The sequence below is a fragment of the Rattus norvegicus genome, chromosome 4 (assembly GCF_036323735.1).
Source record: "Rattus norvegicus strain BN/NHsdMcwi chromosome 4, GRCr8, whole genome shotgun sequence".
NCBI classification, from domain to species: Eukaryota; Metazoa; Chordata; class Mammalia; order Rodentia; family Muridae; genus Rattus; species Rattus norvegicus.
In genome coordinates, this window is record NC_086022.1 from 10,765,872 (window position 1) to 10,790,446 (window position 24,575).

At 51.8% G+C, this 24,575-nt stretch overlaps 1 protein-coding gene across 10 annotated transcripts in view; it reads left to right on the plus strand.

The window, feature by feature from the left end:
• Prkag2 (protein kinase AMP-activated non-catalytic subunit gamma 2) overlaps nucleotides 1-24,575 on the plus strand; it is a 241,245-nt gene that overhangs the window by 21,177 nt on the left and 195,493 nt on the right. The window contains exon 1 of one of the 10 annotated variants that reach the window (XM_017592731.3): nucleotides 12,674-18,839. The exons of the other annotated variants lie outside the window; for them this stretch is intronic. The gene's annotated coding sequence lies outside the window, so the exon portion shown is untranslated. Of the gene's footprint in view, nucleotides 1-12,673; nucleotides 18,840-24,575 lie in introns of those variants that run through there. 10 annotated transcript variants of the gene reach the window in all.

The following is a 24,575-nucleotide window of genomic DNA, read 5'->3' on the forward strand; positions in this document are numbered from 1 at the left end:
CGAGGCCGTGCCTAGGTAGGAGGGCAGGCCTGGGGTGTGACTGGCCAATCCCCGGTACTAAAGAACTTGGATTCTCAGACTGGCCCGTTCTCACATTGGAGCCATCTTTTCAGAGAGTGAGCCAAGCCCCAGGAGAGGACCCCAGGACACGGTCAAGAGGGGACAAGGGACATCGAGGAGACAGCCTTAGTTGGGTGCTTCGAGGGGCTCTCAGGCTCCAGGAGCCCATGAGGAGAGTAGACCCTTGGATTGGGAGTCTGGAGACAGCTGGAGGTGACTTGAAATGAGAAACAGAACTGCTCTTGGGGGATGTCAGCCTTAGGTGGTTTTTCCCTCCTAACTTGGGTTTTTAATCCTGTCAGGCCCAGCTCAGCTCAGCACCCCAGGGAAAAGCCAGCAGCTCAGGGGCTTCTTTTGCTCGCCTGACCTGGAGGAGTATTGCTGCCGGCACCCACTCAGCTGTCAGCGCCCGCTCAGCTGCATGGTATGGCTGGCACCAGCGGCGTGACTGCTGGTGTGCACCCACAAGGACACTACGTTTCCAGAAACTGGGCTTGAGTTAAGGTCACTGTCTTCAGTGTCCTGGTGTTTTCACTGGGAAACCCCAAAAACATTTCGACCTGGTTGCTTGCCCACTGAGCATCGTCCCTGCAGGCTTGGGCTTTGCACCTTGTAGCCAAGGCACTTCAGGGCTGGCAGGTAGCACCCTCGCTTGCCTTCTCCCTTTAGTGGCTCTGAGGCCTGAGGGCCAGGGACTTGTGTCTGCCTGAGGATGATCGAGCCTTCTGTTCTCTGTCCCTGGGTGGGCAAGAAAGGGACGCAAGTTTTTCATGTGTTGTCAACCACGACCAGAGAGCAGCTGGTTCGAGATGTTTTAGTTGGGCCTGATTCTCCAGACAGCTGATTCCACATTAATTTATTTTCTTCATTTAGTTAAGAATTCATTAATCTAATGAAGTGGTTCCAGTTCCAGCTTAAATTTCCGTGGGAGTCTCCTCACCGCCTCTTACTAGTGTGGCTAGAGAGACGGGACCAGCATTTCAAGCCTACAGCTTTGGGAGCAAAAGCCTCAGGCAAAGATCCATTCATCCTCTTTGGAAGCACACCAGGAAGATAGTGGCTCAACTTTCCTCCACAAGTTTGCTTTTTTTTTTTAGAGGGGGTGATAGATTTATTAGACTTGGGGGAACTAACAGAGTAACAGCTTGGAAAGCATAGCAACGGCCGCGGCTGTGGGATAGCTGAGCCAGTCTGGCAATGGCCCTGGGACATGTTCCTTGGGAATGTTGGGTCCATCCAGATTCTGCAGAAACCCTAGAGCTCAAAGGGGGCATCTGATGGGTAGAAGCCTTGGGACCTTGCAGAATGAAACAGCCCTACTGTGCACCAGCTCTCTGAGCTATCACATGTGGGCCCAGAATCTTCCTGTGATTGCCGTACACGTGTGTATCCATGCCAGAGGGCTGTGCGCTCCTGGAGATGTGGACACCTGTGTGTTGGTCTGAAGCCCAAAGAGCTTGCCCATTGTTTTTAAATGCTTGTGAACCGACTGTAAGCTACATCCCCAGACCCCAAATATGCCACTCAGTGCGAAGCGTCCTCTAGGATGGAGAACTGGTCCATGAAGGGAAGGCCATTGTTTACCTGTGCCTACCTGCACACTGAAGGCCGGAGTCGCTTAGAGAGAGTTTGACAGATGAGGCATATCAAAGCATGATTTAAATCATTGAGGGATGCCTTCTCCTCCCTTCCCTGACTGTAACATCCGTAGCCACAGGGCCTTGGTCACACTGCCACCACCATTTCTGTCTGCCATTACCGATGTCATCACCCATCATCATCACTACTGACCATCGCCATTGTCATCACCCACGTTCATCCACATTCACCACCGTCATCACCACCATTGTCACTGTGATCACCGTCATTACCAGCTGTCACCAGTGTCACCCACCTTCGTGCATTTTCACCACAGTTATCATTACCCACCATCACCATTCACCATCCTGGCCATCACCACTATCACCATCATCCGTACTTACCACCACTCCCTGGAGACCCCTCCAAGGTAGCTCAGCAGGGCTGGTAGCACATTCTGGGGTCCCAGAACCCGTCATCCCCAGGGCCGCTGCTCAGCCGCTGTACTGGTTGGATGAGAATGGCCTCCACAGGCTCCTGTGTTTGAATCCGGAGGTGCAGCCTTAGAGGAAGTATGTCCCTGGGGGTGGGTTTTGAGACCTTGAGTCAGTCAGTCAGTCAGTCAGTCAGTCAGTCTGTCTGTCTGTCTGTCTGTCTGTTTCTCTCTCTCTCAGTCTCGGTGTAGAACTCTCAGCTATTTCTCCAGCACCATGTCTGCCTATGTGCCACCGCGCTCACCACCTGATGAGATTAGCTCACCTCTGAAACTCTAAGCAATGCTCCTATGAGAGCTGCCTTAAAACAATGACTGAGACAGCTGCCTCATCAGCCGCCGCCCTACCATGGCTCTCAGTGGCCGAGACCTGGACCCGCCTCTGCTAGCAGGCGACCCATATAATGTCTTCTTAGAACTTTCTCTGTAGTTACAAATGTAGTGCAAACTGCGAGGCTTGCAGGGCCTGGCCCTCGGGCTCCAGTTCCGGGTCCAGTTCTCTCCTGTCAGTGTTCCAGCTAGCTGCTCAACCTGCACAAGCCTCTCTGGGGGAAGTCAGGTCTTCCTGCCGAGCCCTACTTGATTCTCTCAAAATCCCGGGGACCGGACAGAGGTGCAGCCCTGCTGCCTGGAGCTGCCTTACTTTCCTCTGCCGTGGCTTCCTGTGGTGTCAAAGGAAGGGGGCCCTTGCTATGTTGAGCTGTCAGGCCAGGTCCCCTTTAGGCTCCTTGAAGGCTTGCTCTAGTGGGTCCGTGACATTGCAGGTGAGCACAGACCGGGTGCCAGGCTGGAGTTCTGGATCCCAAATAAGAATCAGATGCCACAGAGCCTTCTCGCTCTGGTGGATCACAAGACAAGGCAGCGTTTCCTGATACCCTGCTGAGGGAGTAGATCTTTTAGGGGAAGCAGTAGCAAGCTTCTGACCATATTAATAGAGAATATGGAGCGCTGTGTAAGCAGGTTGCAGGAGGGCAAGCAGATGGAACCGAATATGGGTTCGCCAAGTAAGAATCGAGAACTAGGCTCATGGACAACCATCATAGCCTAGGTGGTGCCTGGAGCAGGGATGGATGACAGGGACCACGGATGGCTCCTGAGGTGCTTGCCACAGCCACCCTCACTTGCTCTCCATCATTGTTTGATGTCTTCATCCTCTGGGTGTCCCCGCTCCCCATCTTCGGGTTAATCTCTGTAATTGGCTCGTGACTGAAATAGCACTTTCGAATTCTCAAAAATGTGTTTTCTTATGCAGACTTGAAGCCAGCAAGCTGAGATTTGGGAGCAGCAAAGGCTCTGTGTGTTCCCTTCTAGATTAGGGAAGACTGGCTCCTGCAAGAGAGCCTTGCTCTTCCTGGGGCACCATGGCTAGTAAGCCAGGTAGGACACGCCCAGGAAACTTGAAATGAGGGTGACAGGGTCAGGCTACTCAGCCAGCGTGCTAAGAGGACCGAGGGAGGCAGAGGATTAAGGCCAGCAGGGCTGCTGCCTGCCCAGGCCCAACTCGAGGTCTTTGTGACAAGCCCCCTGTGATCACAGAATTGTGCTTCAGGCAAGGGGGCTGTTGCCAGCCCCTGCTGGCTGTGCCTCTGGTGTTACTGTCATTGCCTTTAGAAGCAGAGGGACCACCATGAGTGCAGGTGAGACTAAACTAGAACACCCATCCCCTGTTCCTTCTGTCCCCACATAGCCTTGGTGATCCCCCATGCCTGGGAGTCTCTCCTCTGTCCCCATGAAATTAGTCATCTCCAAATATGGGATTTTATTTTAAGGAACTGAACTTTCTCTTAGTTAAAAATGCCAAATCTAACCAATTTCCTTTCACTGTGGTGCATCTGGGTAGACTGGTGCTGTGGGTTTGACTCACTCTGCCCTGCTGTGACACCTCCCCTCCAAGTTGTGATGTCTGTAACAAGGAGAGATACATGTAGAGAGTTTCCATGTGGTCTTATGTTTTTTCATGGATGTCTGGAGCCCAGGCTAGTCTTGAACCTGTAATCCTCCTGCCTCAGCCATGGGGCCCCAAAGTGTTTCATAGCCCTGAGGCACAGAACCCACAGGAAAACGCTAGCCGTTTGGCTGCAGGGCCTCCATGCGGGGTGTTTTGGTCAACTTGCCTGAGCTGAACCCTTTGGTGGTAACCCCCACTCACCTTCCACCTCTGTATCTCTTCAGAGTTCTGAATGGACTTGTCGCAGTGTTAAGTGAAACACTCAGTTGTTGGGTGATAGCTGTAGATGCACAGAACTTAGGGTTTGATTGAGGGGCATCAGCATGCCAGTCAGGTAGCCGGCAGGACTAAAGGAGGCGACAGAGATTCAGGCAGACAGAGCTGGAGAGGGCTTTGGTGGATCTCGGCTTTGTGGACCCCGTCTGAGTATGACCTCACCGTTGGCTGCTACTCAGTCACCCGTCCTTAAAATCACGTACTTCAGCTTAGCTTTCCCCATGTCTCCATACTGTCTCCTTCTGTTCTGCTGCAGTAACAGAATGCCTGAGATGGATTACTTACTAATTGCAAAATTACCATTGACTATACAGAAACTTTCTTACTCTCTTGGGAGTTGGGAAGTTCCAAGGCCCAGCAGTGCATCTAGGGATGGCCTTGTTGCAGATGGGTACACTGGGGACATGTGGTGCTGGCAAAACACTCCAAAGAGCCATACCTACCCTCCCACTGCAAACATTCACCCACAGAGTACGTTAAAGCATTCCCGGGAGCAGATCCTTCTCTTCATAATCCCCTTTGTCCTGGCCACTTTTAGTCAACTTGATACAAGGTAGAGTCCTCTGAAAAGGGACCTCGAATGAGAAAGTGCCTCCAGAAGACAGGGCAGAAGGCGAAACTGTAGAGCATTTTTTAAAATTAGTGATTGATGGAAGAGGGCCCGCCCTTTGTGGGAGGTGCCATCCCTGGGCCAATGGTTCTGGGTTCTATAAGAAAGCAGGCTGAGCAAGCCATAGGGAGCAAGCCAGTAAGCAGCACCTTCCATGGCCTCTGCATCAGCTCCTGCCTCAGGTTCCTGCCCTGTGTGAGTTCCTGCCCTGTCTTCCTTCAGTGATGAACAGTGATGTAGAAGTGTAAGCCAAAAATAAAGCCTTTTCTCCTCAACTTGCTTCTTTTTTTTTTTTTTTTTTCTGTAGAAGCCCTAATTAGAACTCCCTTCAAAGATCCTGCCTCCGAATTCCAGGAACACAGGATAGCTTTGGAGTATCAAGTTTCTAAAACTAGAATTCTGGGAGACAGACTCTCAGGCACTGGCAATTTATGGGAGGACTCAAGACACAGAGTCTAGGTTTTGTTTAACAGAAAGTCGGCCAGTAGAAGAGGGTGGGGTACCCCCAAGACTAGGTACTGAACCCCACATTGATCTTCAGTCATACCAACTGAACAGGCTAGAAGACCCCGTACACACACTCCCTTCTGTGCCCATCTGGAGCTACATCCAGACAGGAGGCCAGAGCTTGGGTTGGGAGTGCTACTGTGGCTCACATTAGTTCCTGTACTTGCACACTCACATGCATGTACCACACAGCACACACACACTCTCACACACTCACACACACATATTCACACACACACATACAGGTACCACACATACACACACACGTACACACCCCCACACACTCACACACACATACACACACACTCACACACACATACAGGTACCCCCCCTCACATATATGTACCACACACACACATACACTCTCTCTCTCACACACACACACACACATACTCACATATATGTACCACACACACTCACACACACATACTCTCTCTCACACACACACACATACTCACATATTTTTGTACCACACACACATACACACACACACACTCTCTCTCACACACACACACTCACACATACACATACACAGTCATACACACACACACACACACACACACACACACACACACACACACACGCCATGGAGAGTGATTGAGGTACCAACATTGACCTCTGACTTCTATGCAGTTTTAGAATGCATAGAAGCACACATAACACATATACACACAAACACACATGTGCACGCACACATGCAAATAAACCATAGAGTTCTAAGTGAGTTAGCCAGTGTGATGTGCTTTGGGTCCTGTGTCTTTCCAAAATTAGACTTGTTTGTAGGTATTTCGGCTTGGGTACACTGGTCCTTGGAAACATGCTTGTGGCTTCTGTTTGGCAGAGCCCCATTGTGGGATGTCTCCTTTCTTGGTTGTACCCAGCGTAAAAGTGACAAGGCGGCCCTTCATGGGGCAGGCTCTGTTTTCATCATAGAGCATGCCTGACTGTCCTGCCTCACGCTGTTGCCAGCCATCCCTGGCAATGCTCCCAGGCTAGGAGAGCCACGCTACCCAGGGAGCCCGCAAGCACCAAAAGTGTCCCAACCCAGATGGGGTGGGGGTGGGGGATGATCCCTGCAGTAGGATTCAGACTCATGAGCTGTGAGCGTGTTTGTACATTGTCTTTTCTTTGACCAGTAGGCCGAGGCGATTTAAAGTTGCATTTGGATTGGAGGAGGGTAAATGGGTCACAGGATCAGCCACACATTGCATCTTGATTTTAAAGAGAAGCAGTGCTCCTGGACCACGGTACTACCAGATTATAGGCAACAGTGGCTGCTGCTGCGGTAGGAGGGGCTGAGCACGAACCTGCTTTGGGTTTGTGTCCGGCAGCTGGGGCGGCCGGACCTCAGAGTGGGCAGATCCATGAAACAGTGAGCGCACACACCACAGACCCTAATTTGGGTATTTTTGAGCAGCTGTGGACAGGGATGAGGGTGATGGTGTAGAAGGGAAGGAAGGAGGGAGCTGGCGGTTGGTAGAGTGTTCCCATTAGCACACACAAAGCTCCAGGTTCTATCGCCGGCGTGGTGTAACCCAGCCCCGGTGATTCATGTTTGTAATCCCAGCACTGGAAGGCATGGGCAGGAGATTCTCAGCTACTTAGTGAGTTCAAGTCCTACCTGGGCTACAGGGTAGAAGAAAGGGAGAGAGGGAGCAGGGTCTGATTTGTTAGAAACTTTCTAAGGGGGAATATGAATATATATACATATATATTCATATATATACATATATACATATATATACACATATATCTCAGATTAAACCACTGTCCCCTGTCCGAACCAAGATCTCAGTCTTGCTCTCAGTACCCTGAATGTGACCTTACTTGAAAGTGATGTAACTAGGTAAGTACATCACCCCAATCCAGCCAGACTGCTGTCCTCATGAAAGGAGCAGTTCTGTGGGGAGGAGCATGTGTTAGGGTTTTTATTGTTGTGGAGGAACACTATTCCCACAGTAAAGGACGACATTTAATTGGGGCTGGCTTACCGGTTCACAAGTCCATTATTGTTACGGTGGGAAGCAAGGCAGGCATGGCGCTGGGGAAGGAGCTGAGGCTCCACACCTTGATCTGCAGTCAGCAGAAGGAGACTGCATGCCCCACCTCTGTAAGACCTCAAAGCCCACATCCACAGTGACACACTTCCTCTTACAAGGCCACACCTCCTAATAGAGCCACTCCCTATAGCCAAGCATTCAGACTCAAGTCTATGGTAGTCATTCCCACTCCAGCCACCACAAAGCACTTGCCTTGCAAGCTCCTGGACCTGAGTTGGAATCCCGGCACCTACTTACAAAGTTAGGCAAGGGACTACAAAGATAACTTACCAGTTAGAGCACTGACTGCTGTCCCAGAGGCCCGATTCCCAGCATCCCGTTCACAACAGTCTATAACTCCAGTGTAAGGGGATCTGATCCCCTCATCTGGCCTCTATAGGCACCAGGCATGACCGTGGCACACATATATACATATATGTAGGAAAAACATACATGCACATAAAATAATAATTTTTAAAAAGCTGGGCATGGACGTGCACTAATCCCAGTGCTGAGGAGGGTGGAATTAAGAGGACTTCTGCATTTTCCTGGGGTCCCAGTGTTTATTAAGGACTCTATCTCAAGAGAGTAAGACAGAGACTGTGACAGAGCAGGACACTCATGCCCTCCTCTGACCTCTGTATGGGCATCCAAACACGATTACATATATCATACACATATACAACACACACACACAGGGATCTGGGCACAGACCCTCACATAAGGCGATGCCATGTGAAAATGAGGGCTGAGACTGGGGGATGGACTGCTTGGATCCTCTTCCTACCAGGGTAACCAGCTGCCTGAGCTCTCACGGATGAAGGGTTTACTGGGATATTCGGCCTTTTGTGTTATCGGGGACTGTCCTGAACAAACCACCCTCGCTGGCCGTGCTGAGCGCTGGCCGTGCTGAGCGCTGGCCGTGCTGAGCTGCTGTTCTCTCGATTGCTGTGTTTCGGACTTACTTTGGGACAGGAAAGGGAGTACAGGGGTCTTAGGGCAGGAAGGAAGGGTGACCTTGCTGCTGCTGCTGCTGACAAGAGCTCGAAACACCTTGTCTGTGATGCTGGAAAGGCCCTCACCTAAGTGTTTGTCCCAGTGGAAAGGACACACTGAACAAACACCGGGCTCCGAGTGGGAAGGTGACCGAGGTTCCACACTGTGGAGCCAAACGTGTAGGGAGCTTCCTGCATCTGTAGACTGTGGCCCGCTCAGTGATCTGTGAGCCTCCTGCAGAGGCACAGCCATTGTCCCTCTCACTGTCCCTCCAGCTGAGAGGAAGCTCACTGCAGTTGTGTGGCCCTAGGAGTGAAGGGTAATGCGTGTTTATGCAAAGGTCACCTTTGTCACCTTGTTTTTAAGATCTTGGGTAGTTGGGGAGCCACGGGCACACGTGGGGTGGGGTGGCACACACCTGTGATTACGGCACCCGCGGTTCTGAGATGGGAGCGTCCTTGATTTCCAGACTAGTGCCATTTACAGAGCAGGACCCTGTCTCCAAAACAAAATTAAAAATTAAAAGAAAGGTATCACTGAGGATACAACAGCGGTGACCCCAGTCCATGGCTCTCCCTCATAGCAGGCCCTCTCGTGTTCATAAGGTCTCAAATAAAGACAGGGGAGAAATAGTAAGTATGAACTGAGCACCTGGGAAACCAGAGCTCAGAGCTCAGTGGGACGCAGTGGACAGACTTCAGCTGTCTGTGACAGTGTCTCTGCTAGCTCAGGCTGGCCTTGATCTACCCCAGGATGACCTTGACCTCTTGATCCTTCTGCTTCTAGTTCCCAAGTGCAGGAGTTACAGTCAGGAGCCACAGACTTCTCTCTTGTGTTAATGGCCCTGCTCCAGACCCTGTTTTCTTTGGAACCCCCCAGACTGAAGGGTCACTCTCTGCTTGGATCTGTGCATGACAGAGATAAGAAAAAGGTATCAGGCACGTGACAGTTATTTTGAAAAACTCTTTTACTTTAATTTTATTTCATATGTATGGGTATTTTGCTTAAGTGTGTATGTGTGTGTGTATGTGTGTGTGTGCGTGTGTGCGTGTGTGCGTGCATGCGTGCAGTGCCTGAGGAGGCCAAGAAAGAGTGCAGAATTCTCTGGGATGGGAGCAATAGACAGTTGTGGGCCACTGTGTGGGTGCTGGGAGTTGAACCTAGGTCCTTTGGAAGAACAGCTAGTGATCTTAAGCACTGAGTCATCTCTCCAGTTCCAAGACAATTTTTTTTCTTTTTTTTCGGAGCTGGGGACCGAACCCAGGGCCTTGCGCTTGCTAGGCAAGCACTGTACCACTGAGCTAAATCCCCAACCCCGCCAAGACAATTCTTATGGCTCTCTGGGCCAGGCTAGTTGCATGGTCACTCTTCATGGGGATTGGGGGGATAGGAAGGAGACCATGGCCCATCCTGGCTTAAAGCACTGTAGCCACTGTGTAGGAATTTTCTGTCCTTACCATCAACCGATCTGATGACCTCATATTGTATTTTTCCCAAGCAATGCAGGGAACCCAGATATGATGAACCAGTCACAAGTGTCTCCTCAGAACGGGGATGTCAGTAGCTGGAGATGCAGCTCAGTTAATAGTTGCTTGCCCAGCATGTAAAGCCCTGGGTTCTGTCCCCAGCACTGAATAAGCCAGTGGCATACACCTTCACCCAAGCATTCTTAAGGAAGAGGCCAGAGGACAGGCCTTCAAGGTCATCCTTGGTTATATAGGGGGCTGGGCGAAATCCTGGACCAATGGGAGCTCCCATTTTGAACAATCGAGAAATGTTGGGACTTAGGATGACAGAGAGTAGAAACACAAGGAGAACAAAAGACAGCTTGAACCGGGGTCTTTGACTGGAGCCAACTATGAAACTTCCAGCCATGGAGTATTATAAAGTCCCCCAGTAAGGTAATCCCTGCCACTCCTTAAAGGAGAGCACAGACTTCTGACTTCCTCTCTCCTTCCCAGAACCCCTTCTGACCCTTCTCTGCATCTTGTTGTAAGTGAGGTGGTTAAGTTGAATCAGTGGGACTTCGGGATGTATCAGAGCCCTAGAAGTAAGTTTGATTTAGTGAGTTGTCACAGTGGGATCAAGGTTTTGAACATGTTCACATCCAGTTAAGCTGCTAAGGGGAGGTTTGAACTCCTTCAAGTTGGTCGCCTCCAGAGCTGCTCTGGGCTCCTATCTCGGGGCTTAGCCCTGGGGAGGGATCCTAGGACCAGGCTAAGACAAGTTCTAGGAACAGCCTGAGGCCGCCAGTTTCTCCACCTCTGCACACACATCCCAACACCCCCCACTGCTGGCCACTGCCACCTCTGCAGGTGAATGTGTGATGACAACCTCCTGTAGAGATGGTTTCTTGGGGGATGGCATGCAATCAACCCACAGCAGCCGGGAGAAGCTTCTTTATAAAACGGCTAAACTGGTTTTCAAATATCAGTCCATGATTAATGTTTATTCAGTTTTTGGAAAAAAAGAATCACAATGGAATCTCTTAGCTAAGAAAACCGGCTACAGGTTTTTCCTGCTCTTCCCAGCTTCCTGCTCTTATCCCTGGGTAGCTGCAAAAGGGTCACGCCTGGCTGGAAGGAAAGTGGCCCTGTGCCCTGGTCACTTTGCCCATTTGTGACAAGCTGAGGTCAGGGGCCAGTCTGACAGCACAAGCTGGGTTTCCTGAGTGACAGGCTGAGAGCCAGCTCCTGGCAGGACTTGGGAGGCCTAGATATTTGGGGGCGCTACCTCCCTGAGCTGAGAGATTGCTAGAAGGCCAGTTTGCCTGTTTGTTCTTATCACAGCCTAACATCTCCAGTTATGAATGCATGGTGCCCTCTTCCCTCCCAGAGTGATTTGCACAAAGGAAAGGATCTGACTGACCTGCAGGGCTGCGGGTGGAAGCCTCCCCCGGGGCTGAGTGCACAGGGCCACCAGACCCTTGTGCTGAACCTTCACCTTACTCCCATCCTGTCCACCTTGCCCGAGTGCAGCTGAGCCTTGCTCCTAATTTCCCTGAACTCCACCCTGCTTTGATGTTCTGCCCAAGCCTGCAGCACCCTCCCCAGCCTGGACCTGCCCTGCTCAGCCCCTCCTAGCCGGACCTAGTCTCCACCTAGCCCGGTGGAGCCCCTTCCCCTCTGGTAACAGGAGCACGTCTGAACTTTGATCCCATGCTGGACTCCAAAGCTCCTTCAGGGTAGGGCAGAGCCTGGCCTAATCAGAGCTCACCAGCTGTGGTCAGTGAGCTGAGCAGGGGGAACTGAGGCAGCAGCGAAGCACTGAAGCAGTGCCCTGGCGCACGGAGACCATACCATCACGAGGTAGAGGATTTCATTTTCCGGGCTGTGCATGCTCAGGCTCTGGTGCCTGCCTGTCCGGGCTTGGTAAGAATTGAATATCGAAGTCCAGACATAAGCAAAAGGGAGGTAGCAGAACTTTCTGTCATTTCCTACCGTGTTTAAAGTTTGGCATCTCTGTGGTTCTCTCCACTTTCAACTGGAGCATAGGAACACCTCCAAATGGGGTCCGTTTAAAATCTAACACACAGGTCACCAAAATGGACCGCATTGCTTGGCAAAACTTGATGTGCGTGTATATGCAATTTTGCAAATGAGTGTGTGTATATGATTACATTTTTAAAAGGTTTTATTTCTATATTTGTTTATGTGTGTGGGTGTGTCCAGCTCTCTGCCAGAACAGCAAAGCTCTTAAACTCTGAGCCATCTCTCCAGCACTGTGGACTTAACCCTTACCGAGCCGTGAAGTGTCTGGCAACTTCATTGTACGGTGGAGAAAAAATGAGGCCTCCTTGGTTAAATGACTTCCCAACGCCGTGCTGCCGCTAAAGGACATTGGTAGGATGAAAACCCACAGAGAAGCTCCACCCTTCACAGGGCACTTGGGAAGACGAGCCCACAGGGCCTAACACAGGGTGGCCTTGTTGCAGGCAAGTGTGGAAAACCGTTAGGTGCCCATTGTGTTCCTGTGGTTTTGATTAAGCTGAAACCTGAGCTTTCTAAATAGCAGCCCAGTCCTCCTGCTCAGCCATAAGGGCGGGGCGTGATTCAGGTCACAGACCTTCAGAGCTAGAGCACCTGAGATGAGCCAGCCTATCAGCCATTGACTACAGATGACCCAACTCCCAGCCCTGACTTGCAGCTGCAAGGGAGACCTAGTTTCAGAACCTTCTATTTAAGAATTGCTTCGAAAGCAGCTTTTTCCTTCTGGAAACTTCTTTGGTGGCTGCTTTCAACTCCAGCCTGCTTGTTCCTTATCTCCGAGAGTGACTCCCTTTCTGGGGTCCACAGTGCTGGGCTGGGGTCCTCCCTGTCTTCTTTTTCTTTTTTTTTTTTTTTTTTTTTTGGTTCTTTTTTTCGGAGCTGGGGACCGAACCCAGGGCCTTGCGCTTCCTAGGTAAGCGCTCTACCACTGAGCTAAATCCCCAGCCCCCCTGTCTTCTTTTTCTTGTGCACCAGCTTGAGTCTGGGAGGGGACCCGAGAGACAGAGCAGGAACAACCTGTCTTAACCTGTCTTAACAGGTATAAATACCTTCTTCCCCGAGCCCGTGCTGGGAGTAGACTCCTCTCCCAGACAACAGCTCCCACTCCTCAGGTTTGAGGAGCTTTACCCTGGATTGGCAGATGAGCTTGCTCGAGAATATCACGTTCAGTCAGGGATGATGGGGTTGTTTAGGAGTGGAAGGAAGTGTGAGGAAGGAAGGGCCTGTATTAGATGCAAGCCAGAGTCAGCCACCAGGACGGGGGCAGAGGATGTGGGGCCTGGACCGCTGACCAGAAAGAGGGGATGGAGAGAGAGAGAGAGAGAGAGAGAGAGAGAGAGAGAGAGAGAGAGAGAGAGAGAGAGATTTGCCTCACATCCTTACATGCTTCTCCATTCAACCTCTTATTACAAAGGTCTCTACTGCAGCAAACATGAAACCCTGTCACATGTGGCTTCTGATCTTTGGACAGTGCACATGCCAGACTTGTCCAGCCATGTGCAAAGTGGACGGGGCTGTCTTCATCCTCAGGCATAGAGGGTAGGCATCAGGAGTGTCTGGGTTCTTGCCTTGTCCCACAGCAATCAGCCGTGTTATCATGGGCAAGTGGCTGGCCTAGTGGTCTTGTGGGACTAAGGGTTTTTGTGTGTGAGTGGTAAGTCTGTGTGTTAACCGGTGACTCTTCAAACAGTAATGACTGGTGCGGTCCACACATGAACTCTTGGTACACACACCAGGCTTCGAATGGAGGGTCAGGCTGATCCGTACGCTCCCACATGCCGTGGGCTTCCAGGCAGCAGCTCAAGGCTCTTTAAGACTTGGGGGCATTCAGAGATGGTTTTGGCAGATGAAGAACTGTTCTGTGGAAGCCCTGGCCTAGGTTTGCTGAATGTCTTTGCAGTTCAAGAGACTGTCTTATGCCCCAGCTCCATGCATACGACTGGGCCACTCTACCATGGCGCTTCCGCTTAGCCCTCTTGTGCACTCTATATTGAGAGACAGGCAGGCCTGATGGCTAGGGACAGAGTGGTCTGATACTTTAGAGTCTTCTTCGGGTTCCTATGGTGATTTTAGGTGGCAGCTCGTCCTCCCTGTTGAGGGCCGTCTGGCAGATTCGCGCTGAGCTCTGCCTTTGTTTTTGTTTCGGTTTTGCAGAGATCAACCCCAGAGCTGTATCCTTCATGTTCCTACCCAGCAACAGTGAAAGCCCAAAGGTTTTTGTTGTTGTTTTTAATGGCAAAGCTTCACAGCCGGGATCATTGGAGGTTAAGGGTTCAGGTCAGTGATATCTGAGTCCAAGGGCAGCCAGCTTGGGGGGAAAAAGGCCAGGCTGTGCAGGGGTTCTAGCCTACCCTGAGCTGCCTAGTAAGCCACCCATTGCAGGATTATAAGGATTCCTACAAGTGCAGTGGGCCACTCCTGAGGGATGGTGTCCAGTCAGCCTTTTGGAAGCTGCTAAGCCACTCTGCATAGAACGGGGCAGCTGAGTGCTGGGGCAATGCCTGGGTGGAGGCTCCTCTTGCCTCAGTGACTCACTAACTCCGCTGCCCTGGCCTCTGACCTGAGACTGCAGGCTGTAAGACAGGGGTAGTAACGCTGACACTGGGGAGGGAGGAGAGAGATTCATTGAGCAGCGGCTCTGTACAGATCTTACAGGCACATGGTTAAAGATGGCGTGCCGGCAGGCCCGGGTTTATGATAGGTCCTAGGATACTAAGAAATCCACCCAGGTTGTTATCCACGGACAGGCGTAAAAGGCACAAGATTTATATGTGTGTGCTCTGGATTTCTGGTCTTGTGTGTCGCTCAGGAAATATTGTGCATGGTTTGAGGGTTTTTGTTTGTTCGTTTTTTGGGTTTTTTTTTTGCCACATTTACTATTTACTGTGTTTTTTGTCTTTGAAGTCGCTGAATTTTTAAACGTGACTTAATATCTGTGCTTAGTCAGAACTGGCTGGACAGTTTAATGTGAACGTAATGTGCCCCAGAGACTATGGCTGCAATTGTATTTATAAATTTATTTTATTTATTATCATTATGTGTAAAGTTACTGAGCAGCTGGGTGGAGTCTGCGTACCGTCCAGTCCACCCATATGCGGGTTCCAGGGATTGAACCAGGCCATCCGGCTCTGCAGGGCTTCTACTGCAAGCACCTATTATCCACAGAGCTATCTCAAAAGCCCGTAGCCTCCTTACAGAAATAGTAAGCGCAGACCACAGGAGGAAAAACCCCAAAAGATTCAAAGAAGTGAAAGCGGGCAGATAAAAGGCTGACCCTCTCCGAACAGCAAAGGGTGCTGTGTGCGTGCGGAGTCAGGCTGTGATGGAGTCGGGCTGTGATGGAGTCGGCAACATGAAGGTCTCCATTTCATAACCCTTCTCCTTTGCTTTCTGTTGCTATGATGAGCACAACCAAAGGCAGCCTGAGGGAGGGGAAGGTTTATTTCAGCTGACAGATTACAGCCCTTCGCTGAGGCAACACCATGGCAGGAACTGAAGCAGACGCTGTGGAGGAAGGCCGCTTACTCTCTTGCTCCAGCCAGTCCGGTTCTCCAGCTGAGGCTCCCTCTTCCCAGGTGTGTCAGGTAGACTGCACATCACAGTGACCATGGCAACCCAGCTTCTCAAACCCCTGTTTTCCTTTTTCTTGAGGACGCATCTGAGGGAGTCAGGTGGGGAAATGGCTCAGTGAAGTGTTTGCTGAGGAAGCCTGAGCTTCGCCTCCAGAACCCACACTAGAGAAAAAAAAGAAAGGAACTGGTGGGGGTGGGGGTGCTGGGGAGGTGGAGTCTGGAGGAGCTCAAGGTGGCTCTCCGGATTCCGGCTGAATCTGTGGGCTTCAGCTTCATCGAGGGGAGCCCCAAAAAGCATGGAGGAGAATGAGTAAGAAAGGTGCCTAGCATCAACCTCCGGGACTCCACATACATATGCACACATATGTATACACACAGTGCACACATAGGTTTGCAGGCACACACAGAGAGAGAGAGAGAGAGAGAGAGAGAGAGAGAGAGAGAGAGACAGACAGACAGACAGACAGACAGACAGACAGACATAGAGACACACAGAAAGGAGAAAATAATGTGATAATGTTCTTCCCTGCTAGGTGAGCTGGACTGGCCTCTGCAAAGTGAACTGAGAGTGACACTTGGAGAAGGGAGGCAGGGGACCTGGGGTTTGCGTCAGGGACCATCCCGCCATGACCCCTTCTGAGGCTGGGACACCAGCAATGGTGTTCATGTTCTGCCAGAACCTTCTGTCCAGTGGCATTTGTCTTCCAAGAGAACTGCCTTCTGCCTTCTAAGGCAGACGAGCCTGTATCCCAAAGGGGAAGCATGGGCCACCTAAGCACTGGAGGCTGTAGGAGGACGACTTCACACAGGTGAAGGCCGGCCAGGCCAGGTGTGTTGGAAGCTTCAGACACAGCCCTTGTCTTTGCCCCTCGGCCTCTTCAGCGATACCCTGACCCTGACTGGCAGCCCGAGCTGGAGAAAGCCACGGACTCCACAAGTCATTCTCAGGCGCCTGCCCCCAAGTGAAGCTCACCTACCCATTTCCCTGACATTTCTAGCTTTTCCAGGCAAAACAAACTCGCTCCCCCCTAACCCAGGCTTGTCCCATGCTTTGGGATAAAGCACAAAGCAAATAAAACAGGTCCAGCTCACCCAGAGAGCTAGTTGGAGAGCCAGCAGGAGAAAATATTGAGGTTGGCCAGGTCTTTGGCAGGGCCACTTGTGTCATGCCCAGGGGGCTGGTTTCAAGATGTCAGCCCTCCGCTCAGTGGTGTGTAGAGTGGGTTTTGCTAAGCTCTGTGTTTATTCTGGTGCTGCCTACCAGAATATTATTCCAGAATAATCATGCACATAAGCTTTGATGCTCACTTTGCCTAAATGCTTGTCCATCCGTTATCCTAACGGCGGCCCCGGGAGATGCTCAGAGCCAGTATTTCCACACTGATGATTTTCTAAGAGGCAGGACCGAGGAGGCCCAGGGAAGTGACCGAGCTGTGACACAGACCTGGGTCGTGGTCACAGAACTGTGCAGTTTATGTCTGGAAAGTATATCATGTAACATTGCTCAGGCTATAGAAGAGAAAACAGTTTCAGCTTCAAGGGACACTTAGGTGTTTATGACAGCTGGCATCATCAGGTGAACGGTGGCTGCCAGTTCCCTTCCTAGGCTGAAAGGGACTCCAAGAAAGCCACAGGTTTGCATAGCTCTGTCAGTAAGGTGCTCGCCACACAAGCATGTCGGTCTGAGATTGACCCCCAGCATTCACATTAAAAACTGGAAGGAGTGGCCTTCATTTGCTGGGAAGGTGGAGATGGGGGCTTCTGAACTCACGGCCTAGCCCAATCTGACCCACAGTTCCTGTGAGAGACACCCAAAAACACAAGGTGGTTGGCTCCTGAGGAACAACATCGTAGGTTGTCCTCTGGCCTCCACACATACATGAACATGCACACACATCTCATAATCTTAAGTTGCCAAGGTTGTCTTGAGCCACATTCATAGGAATCTTTGGTCACTTGTGGCCCTTGGGAGGCATGTTAGTCATGCCTTTGGGCCTAGAGAGTGTATTGAAAGGTCCCAGGACTTTGTTTAAGCAGGCGTAGTGGGACGCACAGACACAGGAGCATGTGTTGTGAAGGAACAGATGTATTGTACTCACAGCCCCCTGAATTCATCAGGTCGAGCTCAGTGTGCCAGACCACTCAGGAAAGTGCCAGTCTTGGGCAGGTGGAGCGAGTCCAGGGAAAGGTGCTTCAGAGGAGGCAGACAGGCTCAGGATTGTCTGATTCGAGCAGTTGCAGTGACCTAACGGGGCAGGGCACAGTGGCCCAGGGTGTGACAGAGGCGGTGAGGCGAGAAAGCTTGGTTTGTAAAGGGGTGGTAATCTCGAGCAGGTGAGTCATTTTCTCCCTCTAGGAATGCACTACCCATCAGGCGCAAAGGCTCAAGGTACCTGTGCATCAGAAGCCAGAAGAGGAAGGTCTCGAGTCACCTGCAGGGGGCGTGGGATCTCAGGTTGTCTGATGAGAGTTGGGGGGTGTGGTATCAGTGAGGGTTTCACTAGCAGAATGTGTTTGAGACTGGAGCTGTCATTCTTGCAAAAGAGAAGATTTGCATGCTCTGTCCTCCGAGGGCAAGCATTGCCCCGGGAGCCCTGATTAAGTCTGAGATCAGAAGGCAGGCTGCTGCTTCTGTGTGAGGTTAAACTAGCCTTTGCCTGAAGTTCTATAATGGGGAGAAGGTGCTGGCCAAAGGACCCCAGAGACCTTCTGCAAGACCAGGAGCTGCTGCAGCCCAGCCTGTTCCTTCCTTTCTTCTTCCCGCTGCCTGGATTTCCAAGGCTCAGCCCTGCCCTCCCTCCTGCTGGCTGCCTGTGTGGCACAGTTGCCTCCCCAGCAGGCAGCCCCCGACACAGGTGCTAATGACAGTCTCCTGCAGCCCTGGCAGACAGCGAGGGTATCTGCCCGAGCTCTGCCATCATCTCGAGCAGCAAACCAGCTCTAACCAACAGGATTGTCGCCTGTGCTGTGTCAGGCCAGCTCGTGCTGTCTGCCAGCTGCTTGTTGCGCTGCTCTGGGGACTGGGAACACGCCCAGCCCCAGTCCCCATCTGTTGCAGGCATGAAGATCACCGGAGCTCCTGGGAGCATCCGAACCTTAGAAACGGCCTGAGCTGAAGGGGTCAGGAAACCCCTTCTTGGATTGGCCTTTGGAAGGTGAAAGCAGGATTTGTTAGAGCGGAGAGAGCAGCTTGTCGCCGCTACCCATCCCACCAGCCAGCATCTCACAGTCCAGCATCCGGAAGAGGTGACCTTGGGACCCCTCCAGGCTGAGTAAGCACACCTCCCTGGCTGGATTCCTAATGCATGGTGGTTGCACGCTCCCTGCATTTCCTTCTGTGGTGCATCTTGTCGCCTCTGTGCACGACTGCTGTTGGCTGGTGCTTTGTTCTCCCAGAGGCTCTTATTCAATTAAACACCTCAAGGCTGAGCAAAATGCTCCTTCGCTCTGCTGGAGCTGTATGTCTGCTCCTTACATAACTTTTTCTCCGTGACTTAAAGAGAATACCTTAGAAGGTGGGATGCGTGTGGGCTGTGCAGTCGTCACTGCAGAGACTGGAACAAAACCTGGGCCGTCTACAAGTTCTGCTGCTTTGAGGGTCTTCTCCCTCCCTCCCTTCCCTGCCGTAGAGTTCCCTCCCAAAGTTGATGTCTTAGTGAAGCAGACACTCTCTCCTGAGTCATTCACTCAGTTTGACCTAAGTGGAAAAGACCAGGATGGCTGCAGGGGGACTTTGAGTCTGGCCCTGGGGCTATCTAGACCACGGGCACATCAGGAGAGTTGGCCAGGAGGGGGTTGCTGTCTTGAGTTGTGGAAGAAGATGTGGCTGGGGAAGGCAGAGGGAGAGAGAGCAGAGAAGGGAAGGTGGGGCCCTCGATGCTGCAGCAGGAGCAGAACACAGACTGGCATGGAGACCTAGCTCCAGGGAGCCTGCAGGATGGCCTAGCTGAGCTGAGGCTAGCGAGGGCTAGGCCTGAAGCTGCAGGTGCCCTGCCCCACCCACCCTCCCCTGAAGCTGCTGCTTGGCAGTGAGCTACTGCAGTCTTGTTTAGGTTTTTATGACTTCCTTATGACTTCCTTCCACATGCTGGAGCAGTTATGCCCAGAGAAAACTTCAGCCTAGGATCCTCCCTGCCTGCTCCTTAACCCCCGTGGTTAGGAGCAATTCACAAAGCTATTTCTCAGTCACAGCCCAAGGTCAGGGAGAAAAAAGTGGCATTAAATAACTAAAGAACTGTGAGCACATCTAACCCTGTGCTCAGCTCACTGTAGACTTCTGGAGGGTCCTGGGCAAGCATCATCAGACCTGGAGACACACAGGACTTAGGTCTGCAAACTCAAGAGGGTTTCAGGTGTCACTCCGTGTGAAGAGGATGGGCCATGTGAGGGGAGCCTCTGAGCAGGGGTTCAGCCAGCCAAGGCTGACCTAGGGACTGGTACCCGGGGCCCATGGCTCCCCTGTCTGGCACATGACATTTGCTTTGCTGACCCAAAGCCTGACAGGGTGGCCCCGTAGGTCTAGGGGCTCTTTTTCTTTCTGGCTGCTTCTCCAATGGGCATGGGAAACATCCAAGTACAAGACAAACCTGAGGTGAGGTTTTGGTTGGGGTCCATTTGGATGTTGGAATATTTTGACCTGACAGTGGGCCTTGAGGCAGGCGCAGACTCAGAGGAGGAGAAATTGAGGTTAGAAGGTCAAATTCCCCTGTGAACTGAGAGGGAGTGCGGGACATGGAGGGTACTTCTGTTTTTCTAAAGTCGTCTTTCCACTAGGGAGCAGGGAACAGAGTGGTGGTGGTGGTGGGGAATGGGGGGTGGGGGGATGGGCAGGCTCTAGTGGACCAGATCCCTGGCTGGGGCTTTGTCATCTGCTGCCGTGCCCCGCCCCTCCCTGGATCCTGTCCTCAGGATTGAGTTAAAATCATCACTTGAGTGAAACAGAGTTTTGAGCCCTGTGGGACAGTCACCAAGCATTCAGAGAGACCTCATCCACCCGGGGTGTTGTCTGGCCAGGGTGTCCTGGGAACGCAGGTACTTGGTTTGGGTTCTTGGAGGTTTTGTAGGGTGCGTGCGTGCGTTCGTGCATTCAGAGGGCGAGCTGGGGGAGGCTGTTTTCTTCTTGTACCATATGGGGTTCCCGGGTTGGACTCAGGTCACTACACTTACCATCGAGCACTTTTACCTACTGGCCCACTTTGATTTGGGTTGTTGTTTAAATCTAAGGGTACCTAACAGCCCCTTCTCATATAATCATACATCAAGTCTTTCGTCTCACCAGATGCTGTGGAGAGAGAGCCATCCTGTGCACCTCCTTCCCGCAGAGCCTTCCATTGCTCTAACTCAGCCTGTGAGCTAGCCCGCGCCACTGCTGTACGTCTGCTTCTGGGCATTACTGAGTGTTGAGCTGTGTTTTGCTGGCTCGTACCAGCCAACCGATGACTCCCAGCTGTCAGCAGAGGTCTTAATTCCTCTCCCTGTCTGTCTCCTCATTGTCTCTTAAGTAGTGATCGGCCGCTGCAGCTCACATGTACCGAGGGCACGCTAGGTACAGGCTCCGGGCTTGTCTGTTTCTGTAGGTCCCCTCTGTCAATTCCCAGGATGATCCTGGGAGGTTTTCCGTGTCCTACACACAGGAACTGAGGCCCCGTGAAGACGGTACAGGCAGGACATGGGAGCGAGGAGCTATGATTCTACCTCCTCGGCCCCCAAGGTGTGTGTAGGCTTGTCCCCAGTTTTTGACGGTTTGACAGCGGTACTGGAGAGTGCCAACATGAAATCTGTGTGCTTTCCAGCCAGTCACATGTCAGTCTGGACTAAATGTCCTTGTCACAAGCATGACTCATATACAAGAACTCTAAAGGGGCTCCGATGGTCTGTGGGCTCTAATCTTAATTACAGAAACTTGAGTTTAAAGTATGATTGAGGCTTGGTGTGGTATGAATCCCAGCACTTGAGAGGCGGAGGCAGGAGGAGGAGAAAGTCATCTTTAGGTACAAAGAGAGTCTGAAGCCAGGCTGGGCTGCCTGAGGTGCAGGCTGAGAGATGGCTGCCTAGTTAGCAGCACTCGCACAGAGCCTGGGCTCAGTCCCCAACATCCACCTGCAACTCCAGCTCTAAGGACCCAATATCCTCTGGCCTTGCAGGCACCTGCACACACGTGGTGCACGTGCAACACTTAGACACATACATATGCACACTAAAGAAAATGTCTGTAAAGAGGAAGGGGAGAAGAAGTACTCATTGAAGTCCAGGGTGTTAGCACAGATGCTTAATCCTACGTAGCCATGAAGAGGCATCCGGTCTAGGCTATGGGCAGTTCTTAGACCAGTGCCACATAGTAAGACTCTGCCGCAAACCAGCCTGCAAGTAAACAGAGTTGAGTCATTAGCCCCAGTGGTGTTTTACCGCTCCAGTTACCCAGCAGACGGTCAGGGCCACGGAGTTTTCTAGCCTCAGTTGTGAGTCCTCGCTGCTGTCCTTGCTGACAGGAATGGAGTCCCATTCCTCTCCTCCTGTCCTTCCCGTCATACAAGGCTGAATGGAAGTGATTTTCTCCCTTCGGTCCTGAGGTACCCTATTGTGATTCTGCAGGCTGAGACTTTCCCCTGAAATCATAGTTGTGTCGTGATCTTTCTAGAATTGTGGATTCACTTCTCCATCTTCTTTTGTACGTCTCCAAGTGGTATCCCAGGGAACAGGGAGAAAACTGCAGGAAAACAAAGCCAGTCTCGGTTTTTGTTTTGATTGTGCTTTGCCAGAGAGGTGTGTGGTGGCATTTACGGTCTGACTGCTTTTACTGGAGGCAGCCATCTGCCACAGTCATGGCTTCAGCTGGTTAGTCACCAGTGAGTGAGGGCCCGCTGAGCTGATTCCAGTGAGCAGGAAAAGGAGGTGGGGACAGGGCCATCCATAGTCTGAGGTGCTCTTTACCAGACACCTGCGGAGGTGGGAGTTCAGCAGCCCAAGTGGAGTTCTGTGGACAGCAGAGAGCCTGGGACCCAGGGGTTCCTACTCTTCCTTAACCCAGCTCTCCCCTCTCTGCTCTCCTACCCTCTCCTCCCCTTTCACTGGGATTGAACCCAAGGCAGGCTGGCTATAAATTTATGATCCTCTTGCCTCAGCTTCCTGAGTAGCTGGGGTTACGAGCTGGAACCACCAGACCTGGCTTTCCTTTCTCTTGCTGGTCAAGGAAGGACTCCTGAAAGTTGAGGGCTCCTGAAATTCCATTTCACTGCTTTTGCCGGGGAGAAGCAGTCTGAGAATCAGGAGCTGAGAAGAGCTGAGGAGGCAGGAAGCCCCAATCCTCGCTTTCCCAGCAGGCAAACAGCTGATACTATGATAGGCAGTCCCTATGAGCTTAGCTGTGTTGCAAGCTGTGTTGGCCAAGTCACATATGGAATCATGTCTGTAGGCTGGACATGAAACCGAAGGGCAAACCTGCCAGGCTACGGTGTTCTCAGGCTTCCTGGAGATGCCCAGGTGGACACGTGGAATGGGATGCCTCGTGCTCAGGAAAGGTGTCAAGAAAACTGACCAGAATGTTGTTGTCACAGGGACCGGCCAGTGCCTCCAGCTGACCAGGGTCCCCAAAACCAGTGTGGGGCTCTGCTCCTCTTTCAGGCAGGGGAAGTTCTGCCCTGCTTGGCTCTGAGGTGGAAGCTCTGGTGCTTTCTGGAAAGCACAACCCATAGACCATTCCTCCTGCCTTACCAAAGCAGGGAGAAATATATTCCCCTGTAAACAGCAGATGGGTGGTTTCTGCGTATGCAAAAGGCAAGTGAATTGCCGGCCTGTGTTGCTTTTCCCCAGAGTTCCTGGGACCCAGAGCCATTTCTATCCAGCTTGGCAAATGGATTCCGAGATTTCGATGCTCAGAAAGTGGCCAGTGGCAGACAGCTGGCAGCTGGCACAGAAGCCCTCCAAGCACACACGGGCATGGGGAATGAGAACTGATGGGCTCCTGCCACACAGCAGGAGGGCTTCTCCATGACCCTGCCACCAACTGCACCATCTGCAGAGCACGTGGGAAGGGGCTGCTGTGGGTCAGAGCCATTCATTTGGAACAGAGTCCTTGAGGGCTGGTGGGATTTGTCCTTAAATGTCAGGTATCAGCTCCAAAAACCTGGCCAGGCCTGGCTCAGAGCTGGCTGCGGGCATCTGTCACCACCCACTCTCTCTGAGTCATCCTACACTTACCTGCTCAGACCCAGAGCCTTGGAATGTGCTCAGTCAGTCTCCAGCACTCCCTGTAGAGGGAGAACTGGGAGGAAGATGAGCCTGGAAAGGGGGAGAACTCTTGGGTGAGCCTTGACCTACCCAGGCCCTCGGTTGCACTCAGGTCCCTTGGGATAGTCCTAGGTGCTCCTTCAGGCCCACCCAGAAGCTTCCCAAGCCTCCTGGAACCAAGACGTGGGGCCACATTACCGTAGGGACGCTGTGTTTACAAGGGCCACCTCTGAAGAAAGAATTGTGAGGAGGAGTCTGAAGCCTCTATTTTCTCCTTCGCCTCGTGTCTTCCTTTCCAAAGCTCTCCTTGCTTTATGAGAACTGTTTCTCCTTCTTCTGCCTTAAACCATCAGCTCTTCCCCGTGGACCAGAGCTCAAGTGTATGTCCTATCACAGCCCGCCTTCTGTGTCCCATAAAACACATGTCCTGGCTTCCCCCGGGCTCTCAGGCAAACCTCGTGTGCCCTAAGGACCAGCTTCTCTTTCTCTCTTGCTCACACCCCCAGGTCCTCCTGCCCAAACTCTGGCCAATCCCTGAGTCTGGCAGCTTCGCACAAAGCTGTGCCACATTCTTCAGCCGTACTTTTGGTGAGAGACAAGCACGCCGGCATGCGATCGAAACCAAAACAGAACTCTGAGGTGCTTTTTTTAAAAAAAATAAATCCAAACGCTTCCACATTGTGCTTCTAATCCAGAGTCCCGGAGCTTCCAGCCATGCCTTAACTGTCACAAAATACAGTCCAGTGCCTCCAGATGCAACGGTAAAGCAAAGCCAAGCATCA